Raw genomic sequence first — 12,630 nt, 5'->3', positions numbered from 1 at the left:
ATATAGTGTAATATATTATATTACACTATAACATTATTACTCTACCTATTATGATGTTTCTATCTTGATGGTTCTGGTATGCAAAACAAATTACTTTGAATTTGGTCTTACTGCTATCCGTATCTAAGATTGTCAGAGTTGTAACACCATCCATAGGATCTGTAAACTGTTCATTGACAACCTGCATGTATTATACCAGTATGAAGTGCTTCATTTTCACATAAACATCAAAATTCTATAGAATGAGCCATAGACATTCATTTACAATATAATGAGCCATAGACATCAACTTACAATAGAATGAACCATAGACATAAACTTACAATACAACGAGCCATAGACATCAACTCACAATAGAACGATCCATAGATATCCTCTTACAATAGAATGAGCCAGAGACATCAACTTACAATAGAATACGCCATAGACATCAACTTACAATAGAATGAGCCATATAAATTGCGTCTATAAGACATGTCATTGTTTATGAATACTGAGGCTTATGCCTACCACGATGTGTTCAACTTGACTATGGCAACTTTTAAAACCTGAAAAATTATTGAAGAGAGATTCTTGAAAAGAGAAATGTTGATTGTTAGTTTTTAAAAATGATGGAACTCCCAGAGAAAGAAGTAATGTAAACTGGTAAAATCTCACCTATTTTACAGATGTACAACTTGTATGGTCAAGTATCTTAGTAAACTATCGAGAGAATTGGCAGCATTTCACCTATTCATATGACTGATTTACCTATAATGAGTAGCTTCATGAGTAGCTCCAGCCAAATAAAATATGATCCTATCATCTCATGCAATAGCATGAGATGATAGGATTATATTTTATATTTACTTTATTAAAAAGTATTCAAATTATACAGCAATTTTTTTACCATTCCCACCAATATTATCATTTAATTTTATTCTTCTATAGCATGAATAACCCAACCTAGAGGAGCCTTACAAGGGAAAAGGTTACTACCTGAGCTTATCTAATAATCCTACAGGCCTATGGATAGTAACACAAATAAGGAAGCATTTGAAAGAAGAGCAATATTTAAAGTGACCGACGCTGGCAGAGTTGATTTCAACATCCTCCATCCCAAATCCAGCAGCCTAAATGAGGAGGAGGTCATACGCCTTGCACACGAGTTGAAGCTGCACTTGGTACCAGCTCGGGACTAACATATTGGTGAGTTACTCAGATGGAGATGATTAATCCAGATTGAACTTGTTCACATAAAGTGTTTAAAGATTTAAACGCTTGTAATACTTGATGTGCTACTGTTTACAAATTCTTTTAGTTTTAGTTTTTTACATCTATAATTAGCCTTAAAAATATCATTTTCTTTCTTGTCGCATTTGGGAGAGAAAACAACGTCTTTAGAGTTGAAGACATTTGCAGGGTACATTTTAATTAAAGTTTTAAAATGCCATCAAAAGCAAGTCATGCTGGTTAAATATTTTAAAAGACTATCTAGTGATGATAGTACTGGATCATTAAAGTTGTAAAAGAAAGTAAGTTAGTCAATAAAAAGGTAAAATAAAACAAATAAATCGAAAATGTTAAAAAAATGCAAACGTGTAAAATGTTAAAAAATTATTAGTTCTACTGTACACGCATTAAATTGAAAAGGTAAGTTTCGTTTTTTCACTTTGAAGATTTGGAATACTTGTTGATCAATGAAAGACAGCTATTGCATATGTAATCTATACAATGTTCGTATAATATCTTTAAAGATGTATTTGTCGATTTGACACAAAACCTTTGTCTCTAGATTTGACAGTTATAGTTTGTTTGTGCAGCATTGCTTAGCTAAATGGCCGAAGATAAATGGTGACATTGTGTTTTATGTAATAACCTTGCCTCTTTTGGTTGTTGGCAGGTCTGTTTGGAGAGGAGATTGAATCAAACAGTCATGTGATGATGACAGATTGGAAATGAGTCAATTGCTGTTAATCTTCAGCGATCATGACTAGACAGAGCTGTTCCCTGACTGTCATGTTGAGGGTGTAAAGCTCTTTAACCAGCATTTTTAGCTCTTTAACAAGCTTCAACTGCTATAAAAGTGTCCTGTAGACACTTCAGTAGCATGTGGTGGCTGTGTGGTGGCTGTGTGGTAGTTGTGTGATGGCCGCATGATGGCTGTGTGGTGGCTTTGGGGTGGCTGTGTGGTACCTGTGTAGTGGCTGTGTTGTGGCTGCGTGGTGGCTGCGTGGTCACTACGTGGTAGCTTCAAGGTGGCTGTGTAGCAGCTGTGTTGCGTTCATGAAATCAATACAATGCCTGTTGTCTTTATTTAATCAAATTTAGTTACATCAAGTGAAATTGTTGCAGGAAAGAGAAATTTTCTAGGATCTTTTTTCTTTGCAGAAGATAAATAAAACAGTGTTGTTGTTTGTTTTTGATATTTTTTTTATCTAAACCATGATAACTTACATTCAGGTCACTCGGGTCATTGTGTCTCAAAATATTTATACAGTACATTAGTGGATTCAGACGCCATTTAAGTAAAACCTTTAAAAAGTATGTATAAGATAGTATTATGTATATAGAAGTCAGAGTTTATTGTACTTGTTCTGGCACCAGCAGTTCACTTAATACTGTCTTTTACTGGTTCATCTACAGGCGGTGAGAACCTTGCTAGACCATCTGACTGGTACAGAAAACACATGCCCTTAATCTGTCTGATAAATATTCGCTTTTCAACATGAGTAAGACAAATGCTCAGTATGTTGATCTCTCACGAAGTCATGAGTGCATGAGTCATGTAGCCCTAATCATCATATTTCATGCTTCTGTGTTCAAGATTTTAAGCTACAAAAAACATTATTCAAATATTGTAAAGGAAACTGATGGTTCCCTTTACTCTCTACAAGACAGTCAGGCAATAGCACTGAGTGTTAAACTTCAACAATATATTTAATGAAATAATATACATCAACATACATGTAAGACTGGTAATAAACCATATGCAAACACGCAGAGTGTGTGAGTAGACAACTCTGCTCCAATGATCGTTTCGTGCTCCTTTCATATCTTTTTTTAGGCTCTGCCCACTTTTCTCCTTGTTTTATGTTCGGTCTTTTTGTATGGTCTTCTCAGTCGTCCGGGCGCCCTCAACGGTGACCGTGCCTTATCCTGTGACTGGAAAACTCGGCCCCATGACCATGGTGGCCAGGTGATCAAACGCTATGGACCTAGTCACAGTACTCTGTCATAACACTATGTTAATTTTTGTACAGCCTTTTCATGCTGACGGTATTTAGTTTACTGTTTAATAGGTGAAAGAATATATCAACATATAAATATTTATATATCATATAAACAATATAAATATCTAGCTCACTAGCTCATTGAAATGTCAAAATATCTCAACTTACTGAGGCTATATAGCCCGTGGTACTGATACCTGGATCTAATTGGAAGGCTCAAGTATTATTTACATGTAAGTAGTTTGCAAAGAACTGAAATACGTGTAGAATGAAGTACACTATTAACTATGAATCATAAAGAATACTTAGCTGTGGTTCTTTGCACAATTTTGTTACAAACAGGTATACCGTAAAACCGCTAATTGAACGCCACCCCTATTTGAACGCCACCTCTATTTGAACGCCACCTCCAATTGACGCCACCCTGAGAAAAGGGTTTAAAAATAGACCGCCATTTTCCAATTGAAAGCCACATCCATTTGACTGCCACTTTGATATTATTTGATCTTTAAGAGCCCATAATATCAACTGATCAGTAGAAAAGTGTCCACAAAATCGTATTAATAATGAGTCGTTTATATCAATATCAATTAATTCTCTCATTGTCCAATTCCAAACTTTTTCGTTTTTTCGTCATAACTTTGAAAGCAACTCTGTAGCAATAATCAATAATAATGGTTTCCGGCTAGTAGTAGCTCTCTGTTTAACGCGATCTTGCTACTTCAAAGTAGCCTACATACGGTATATAAAAAACGGCTTAAATTTATGATGGTAGATGAACTTTCAAAGCAACGCTATAGAAACAATTACTGTCTCAGGCTAATATTGGTTCATTGTTTAATGAGGTCCTGATACTTTGAAGGACATGCATATAAAAATTGGTTTGCAAGTTTTGGACCAAAGGTTATACGCTTAGCGAACACACTTCTAGCACTGCATTAGTACTAAATCCAGCACGTAAAAGTTTTGCACGGGTGAAAAATTATTTGGACGCTAATATCGACTAGTTCGGCAATGCAGAAAAGAATTGAAACCAGAGAATATTGTGAAAGATATTGGACAACTAAAAGATGTTTGTTTCATCGAAAGCAACAATCAGAATGCAGCTATCCGAGCAAATGATAGAAATATTTTTGTTTTACAAACGTTAACTTTTGTTTCTGCATGTAATATAAATATGGTTCGTTTATGGCACTTATTCATGAATATATATTTGTATCATTTAATAGATTATTGTTCTATAACTTATAAATATGCAGATTTATAGCATTTTATTTAATAGCATCTTTGCGGCTATCTAACACAGCTTATAATGGATCGAAGTGCATAACTCCACTTCTATTGCACATAAAAAGCTAGTTTTGGCTGCAAACTGTAGCAGGAATATCAGTAAGTGCAATGAGCTTTTATTCAACAAGGTTAAATATACAATCAAAATATGTCTTCAAATTTAGAATGAAATAAAAATTGAAAATGCCAACAAATTGCAAAGGAGGACACAGACTATAATATTATCGTAGGTCAATTGCAAACAATTATACATGTAGATATCAACTGGTAGAGATATTTCTCGGTTTCTTGATGCATATTTATTAGGAGATCTTTGACTAGTTGGAGGTAAGTTAGCATATTTATTGCATTCAAAATGTTTAATATCGGTCCACTGGAAAAAGAGGGCAAAATATGGGCGACAATCACTTCGCCTGTAATAGGGCTAAATTTATCTTCCGAAAACACTGATGAACTATTTTGAAAAATACACCGCCAGTCTCTATTTGAACACTGCTTTCAATTGACTGCCGCCATAGAGGAAGAGTTGAAAAATAGAGCTCCATGGCGTTCAATTAAAAGCTTTATGATAGATCTGCTTTTATGAGGTGATAACCTATTCTAGCTCATTGAAATGACAAAATATCTCAACTTACTGCAGGCTATATTGCCAGTAGTACTGATACCTACTTGGAAGGGTACAAGTATTATTTACATGTAGATGGCTGGCAAAGAGCAGACATTCTAATGACAATGACATATACCGTAGTCAACATTACCAAGATTATAAAAACAGATTTTCAAATAGACCGTAATCCAACAGCCAAAGTGTCTAATAAGTTGGGCAGCGCTGTCATTTTCACTGCATATCTTCTGTACATGTAAACACAGCCAAAATGATGAAAAATAATTCATTTAATAGCTCAAATAGTAACAAATTGACTATTACTTTGTATATAGTCTTATTTAATTATTTGTGCATTTTCACTATAATCTAGAGTCAAACTTGGCTAGTAAATCATCCACCCAATAATATTTTATCCACATTGGTTAACTAAACATGTTGAGAATACTTGAGAAATATTAATGATTTCCACGTTTACTTAGATTAGAATGAACTTGGCAATGAGCCAATGCAATGATTGTCTAACTTGTTCCAGGAGATTAAATAATGTCTGTGAGTATTACCATGGTTATTCAACCAAGCTACACAACCTAGACACGTCAGTTCAGAGGTCATTGTGATTCAAACCACGATTAGAAGCTCACTCAACATAATGTTATAACACTGCCTCAGCTGTTATATCAAATTACAGATTAACAAATTATATCAAGTTACTTTATATAATAACAGTGAATGATAAAAAACTAACATTAAATAAAAACAGTAAATAAAAAAAGAACATACCACACAGGCAGCGGCAGCAAGACTACTAACTCAAGCTGTTGTAAGACAAACACTGAGTGACTTCAACACATCTAGTTACTAACAGGTAAATGAGATATATTATCAACTAAGACCTCCAGCAATGAACTTGCTGCTGATTGGCTATATAATAGTCAGATTTCTGATGGTAAAAGCTGAGTTGCAAACTAAAGATAAACTAGTCAAAGCAGCAACATAGATCCGAACTATAGATCTAAACAAGAATCTATGTAGCTGGTATAATTGTGAGTCTACTGGCCTAAGCTGAGGTGATATATAAAGATAATCTCTTTTTAGAACTTTTAGTTATGAAACAGGAGACATCAAATTTACAGAAATAGTTTGTTGACACAAATGAGCCACGATATTTATCTTCTACTTCAGACAGGGTCTGAAATCACGTGTGACCACACCTGACTAGCTATGCGTAAATAAATGTCTTTTTTATTTCACCTTAACTGCGCTATCATTAGGTGTAAATGACAAATAATAATAAAATGCTGCAAAAAAGAATACACACAGAGCTTTTCAATTAATTAACCTCACACCATCCAGAATGAAAATTGACTGGGATATTCAATGTTTCATTTTAGTTTACATCCACTTTCACCTATAATTTATAATATTGAACAAATATTGTGCTTTTATATTATATAAAACATATAGTATATTATATAGTGTAATATATTATATTACATTATAACATTATTACTCTACCTATTATGGTGTTTCTATTTTGATAGTTCTGGCATGTAAACCAAATTACTTTGAATTTGGAGGAACTCAATTAAAATTGCCCTCAGGTCATCTGACTTGTAGCCTAGTAACAAACAGTCATCAAATTTGATACCATTGAACTAAAAGATTACTCTTTCTGGCCTAAGTAAAAGTTTTCCACTTGAATATGTATTTATGGTAGCACAACTCTACAAATCTCTTGTCACGTATATTTCACACAGGGTACTGTGAAGATTGTATCACGATTTCCTTTTTGCAAATTTGAGGATGAATAAAAGTTCCATAGAGGTGAAACAAACACAGAAGACCTTGTTTTACACAATCTTCTCTAGTATTCAATAGGTTAAAAAAGGCCAACATTTCCAATCACTTTCTCACACTTGACTCTTTAAATATCGTATGGACGACGTAAGCTAGTCTTCTGGAACCTTTATCACTTCGACCAATAGAAATCTTTGGTAAAGAAAGTGAAGCAACTTTTGTGCCATTGTATTTTAACAGAAAACCTTATGATACGATCATATCACTAGCAAATGCAGTTTGTCATAACCTCCAATAATCTGACCAATAGCATCTTGTAAATCAGTAGAAAGAGAACCAAACACAAGCAATTATAAAGAATATAAAACTAGTTAATAAATATAAAAGCTATGAGTGAATTAAATAAGTAGAAGTGTATATAATTAGACCTACATTCAAGTTGAATCAGAGCCAATTTTATAAGGGAAATAGATAAGTGAAAAGAGAGAACAACTCACTTGAGTATTACTGCTGTCCGTATCCAAGATTGTCAGAGTTGTAACACCAATCATAAGATCTGTAACTGTTCATTGACAACCTGCATGTATTATACCAGTATGAAGCGCTTCATTTCCACATAGACATAATATTTCTATAGAATGAGCCATGGACATTAATTTATAATATAATGAGCCATATACATCAAGTTGCAATAGAATGAGCCATAGACATCAACTTACAATAAAATGAGCCATAGACATCAACTCACAATAGAACGATCCATAGACACCAACTCACAATAGAACGATCCATAGACATCAACTAACAATAGAACGATCCAGAGACATCATCTTACAATAGAATGAGCCATAGACATCAACTTACAATGGAATGAGCCATATAAATTGCGTCTATAAGACATTCATTGTTTATGAATACTGAGGCTTATGCTACCACGACGTGTTCAACTTGACTATGGCAACTTTTTAAACCTGATAAATTCTTGAAGAGAGATTCCTGTAATGCTCCTTTGACAGGCAGACTAAAACACTTCTAATTATCACGTAATGATATTATGGTTTTTCATTAATATTTTCATTTGTCAATTTTAATTTCAATGTTGATTGTTATTTTTTTAAAGATGATGAAACCTCCCAGAGAAAGAGAAAATGTAAACTGGAAGAGCCTCACCTATTGTACAGATGTACAACTTGTATGGTAAAATCTCTTAGCAAACTATCATGAGAATTGGCAGCATTTCACCTATTCATATGACTGATTTATAATGAGTAGCACCATGAGTAGTTCTAGCCAAATAAAATATGATCCTATCATCTCATGCAATAGCATGAGATGATAGAATTATATTTTATATTTATTTTATCAAAAAATATCCAAATAATGCAGAAATTTTTTTTACCATTCCCACCAATATTATCATTTAATTTTGTTCTTCTATAGCATGAATAACCCAACCTAGGGGAGCCTTACCAGGGAAAAGGTTACTACCTGAGCGTACCTAATAATCCAATAGGCCTATGGATAGTGACACAAATAAGGAAGCATTTAAAGGAAGAGCAATAGTTAAAGTGACCAACGCTGGCAGCATTGATTTCAACATCCTTCATCTCAAATCCAGCACTCCAAACGAGGATGAGGTCAATCGTCTTGCACACAAGTTGAAGCTGCACTTGGAACCAGCTCAGGCCTAACAAGTTGGTGAGTTACTCAAGTGGAGATGATTATTCCAGACGGAACTTGTTCACATAAAGTTCTTAAAGATTCAAACGCTTGATACTTGATGTGCTACTGTTTACAAATTTTTGCAGCTTTAGGTTTTTACAACTATAATTAGCCGTAAAAACATCATTTTCTTTCTTGTTGCATTTGGGAGAGAAAACAACGTCTTTTGAGTTGAGGACATTTGCAGGGTACATTTTAATTAAAGTTTTAAAATGCCATTAAAAGCAAGTCATGCTGGTTAAATATTTTAAAAGACTATCTAGTGATGATAGCACTAGATCATTAAAGTTGTAAAAGAAAGTAAGTTAGTCAATAAAAAGGTAAAATAAAACAAATAAATCGAAAATGGTAAAAAAATGCAAAAGTGTAAAATGTTAAAAAAATTGTTAGTTCTACTGTACACACCCATTAAATTAAAAAGGTAAGTTTCACTTTGAAGAATTGGAATACTTGTTGATCAATGAAAGACAGCTGTTGCATATGTGATCAATACAATATTTGTATAATATCTTTAAAGATGTATTTGTCGATTTGACACAAAACCTTTGTCTCTAGATTTGACAGTTATAGTTTTTAGCGTTGGTTAGCTAAATGGCCAAAGATAAATGGTGACATCGAGTTTTATGTAATAACCTTGCCTCTTTTGGTTGTTGGCTGGTCCATTTGGAGAAACAAATGAATCAAACAGTCATGTGATGATGACAGATTGGAAATGAGTCAATTGCTGTTAATCTTCAGGGATCATGACTAGACAGAGCTGTTCCCTGACTGTAACATTGAGGATGTGAAGCTCTTTATGAAGGCATCTTTAACCAGCACTTTTAGCTCATTAACAAGCTTCAACTGTTATAAAAGTGTCCTGTAGACACTTCAGTAGCATGTGGTGGCTGTGTGGTAGTTGTGTAGTGGCTGTGTGATGCCTGTGTAGTGGCTGTGTAGTGCCTGCGTGGTTGCTGCGTGGTCGCTGCGTGGTAGCTTCATGGTGGCTGCGTAGCAGCTGTGTTGCGTTCATGTAGTCAATACAATGCCTGTTGCCTTTATTTAATCAAATTTAGTTACATCAAGTAAAATCGTTGCAGGAAAGAGAAGTTTTCTAGCATCTTTTTTCTTTGCAGAATATAAATAGAATAACTTTGCTGTGTGTTTTTGATGTTTTTTTATCTAAACTATGATAATTTACATTCAGGTCACTCGGGTCATTGTATCAGAATATTTATGCATTAGTGGGTTCAGACATTATGTAAGTAAAACCTTTAAAAAGTATGTATAAGATATCTATATAGAAGTTAGAGTTTACTGTATTTGTTCTGGCACCAGCAGTTCACTTAACACTGTCCTTTACTGGTTCATCTACAGGCGGTGAGAACCTTGCTAGGTCATGTGACTGATACAGAAAACGCATTATGCACTTAATCTGTCTGATAAATATACGCTCTTCAACATGAGTAAGATAAATGCTCAGTATGTTGATCTCTCACGAAGTCATGAGTGCATGAGTCATGTAGCCCTAATCATCATATTTCACGCTTCTGTGTTCAAGATTTTAAGCTACAGCAAAACATGATTCAAATATTGTAAAGGAAACTGATGGTTCCCTTTACTCTCTACTAGATAATCAGGCAATAACACTGAGTGTTAAACTCCTACAATATATATTTAAAAAAAATAATATACATCAGCATACATGTAAGATAGGCAATAAACCATATGCAAACATGCAGAGTGTGTGAGTAGACAACTCTGCTCCAATGATCGTTTCGTGCTCCTTTCATATCTTTTTTTAGGTTCTGCCCATTTTTCTCCTTGTTTTATGTTCGGTCTTTTTGTATGGTCTCCTCAGTCGTTCGGGCGCTCTCAACGGTGACCACGCCTTATCCTGTGACCGGAAAACTCGACCCTGTGACCATGGTGGCCAGGTGATCAAACGCTATGGACCTAGTCACAGCACTCTGTCATAACACTATGTTAATTTTTGTACAGTCTTTTAATGCTGACGGTATTTAGCTTACTGTTTAATAGGTGAAAGAATATATCAACATATAAATCTATATATATTTCTCAAAGTCCGTATGTCTGTATGTCTGTCTGTTGGAAATCCGGCTATAGCTATTATTAGAACAGCTGAGCTTGACAACAATAAAGACTCAAATTCATGGAATTTCATGGAAATTCATGGAGTTATTACTGTCATTGGAAGCCTAACCTTATTAACTAGCTTTGTGGAGTTTCCATTGGCAATATGCCAGGCCACTAGCTTGAAAGGTACAGTTGTTTGATAAAGTTTTAAAACCTTTACAGTTGTTTTTATTTCTCTCTTAATTTAGTTCAACTACACGGACACACTTCTCTCATGATATGTAGTTTGAAAGTTAGAATGGCAAATGTTGTTATATGTTAAATACAAATCAATTTTCTGTCCAAAGACTCTTCTATTACACGGGCAACGCCGGGTGGCACAGCTAGTATATATATAAATATGTTATTGTTAGAAACACTAGTTTCATGTAAAAATAGAGGAAGAGCACTCAACATACTATGTATAGAATCAAGTACATTATAAATCATAAAGAATACTTATCTTATCTACTCTTATCAGGTGATAACATATTCTAGCTCACTGAAGTGACAAAATATCTCAACTTACTGCAGGCTATATAGCCCGTGGCTCTGATACCTAGATCTAATTGGAAGGCTCAAGTAATATTTACATGTAGGTAGTTTGCAAAGGACAGAAATACGTGTAAAATGAAGTAAGCTATAAATTATAAATCATAAAGAATACTTGGCTGTGATTCTTTGCACAAATTTGTTACAAACAGATATACTGTAAAACCTCTAATTAAACGCCACCTCTATTTGAACGCCACCTCCAATTGATACCATCCTGAGAAAAGGGTTGAAAAATAGACCACCATTTTCCAATTGAAAGCCAAATCCATTTGACTGCCACTTTGACATTATTTGATCTTTAAGAGCCCATAATATCAGTAGAAAAGTGATCTGATCAGTAGAAAAGTGTCTACAAAATCGCATTAATAATGAGTCGTTTATATCAATATCAATTAATTCTCTCATTGTCCAATTCCAAACCTTTTCATTTTTTCGTCATAACTTTGAAAGCAACACTGTAGCAATAATCAATAATAATAGTTTCCGGCTAGTAGTAGCTCTCTGTTTAACGTGATCTTTCTACTTCAAAGTAGCCTACATACGGTATATAAAAAACGGCTTAAATTTACGATGGTAGATGAACTTTCAAAACAACGCTATAGAAACAATTACTGTCTCAGTCTAATATTGGTTCATTGTTTAATGCGGTCCTGATACTTTGAAGGACATGCATATAAAAATTGGTTTGCAAGTTTTGGACCAAAGGTTATACGATTAGCGAACATACTTCTAGCACTGCATTAGTGCTAAATGCAGCGCGTAAATTTTTGCACGGATGAAAAATTAGTTGGACGTTAATATCAACTGGTTTAGCAATGCAGAAAAAAATTGAAGCCAGAAGATATTGTGAAAGGTATTGGACAACTAAAAGATGTATGTTTCATCAAAAGCAACAATCTGAACGCAGCTATCTGAGCAAATGATGGAAATATTTTTGTTTGACAAAAGTTAATTTTTGTTTCTGCATGTAATATATGTATGGTTCGTTTATGTCACTTGTTCATGAATATATATTTGTATCATTTCATGAATTATTGTTGTATAACTTATAAATATGCAGATTTATAGCATTTTATTTTATAGCATCCTTGCGGCTATCTTAACACGGCTTACAATGGCTCGAAGCGCATAACTCCACTTCTATTGCTCATAAAAAGCTAGTTTTGGCTGCACACTGTTACAAGAATATCAGTGAGTGCAATAAGCTTTTATTCAACAAGGTTAACTATAGATCTAAAATCAAAATATGTCTTCAAATTTAGAATGAAATAAAAATTGAAAATTCCATCAAATTGCAAAGAAGGACACAGTCGATAATATCATCGCAGGTCA

Source organism: Watersipora subatra, chromosome 9 (assembly GCF_963576615.1).
Source record: "Watersipora subatra chromosome 9, tzWatSuba1.1, whole genome shotgun sequence".
Lineage (NCBI taxonomy): Eukaryota > Metazoa > Bryozoa > Gymnolaemata > Cheilostomatida > Watersiporidae > Watersipora > Watersipora subatra.
The sequence above is the reverse complement of the archived record's forward strand: the minus strand, read 5'-3'. Positions refer to the sequence as shown.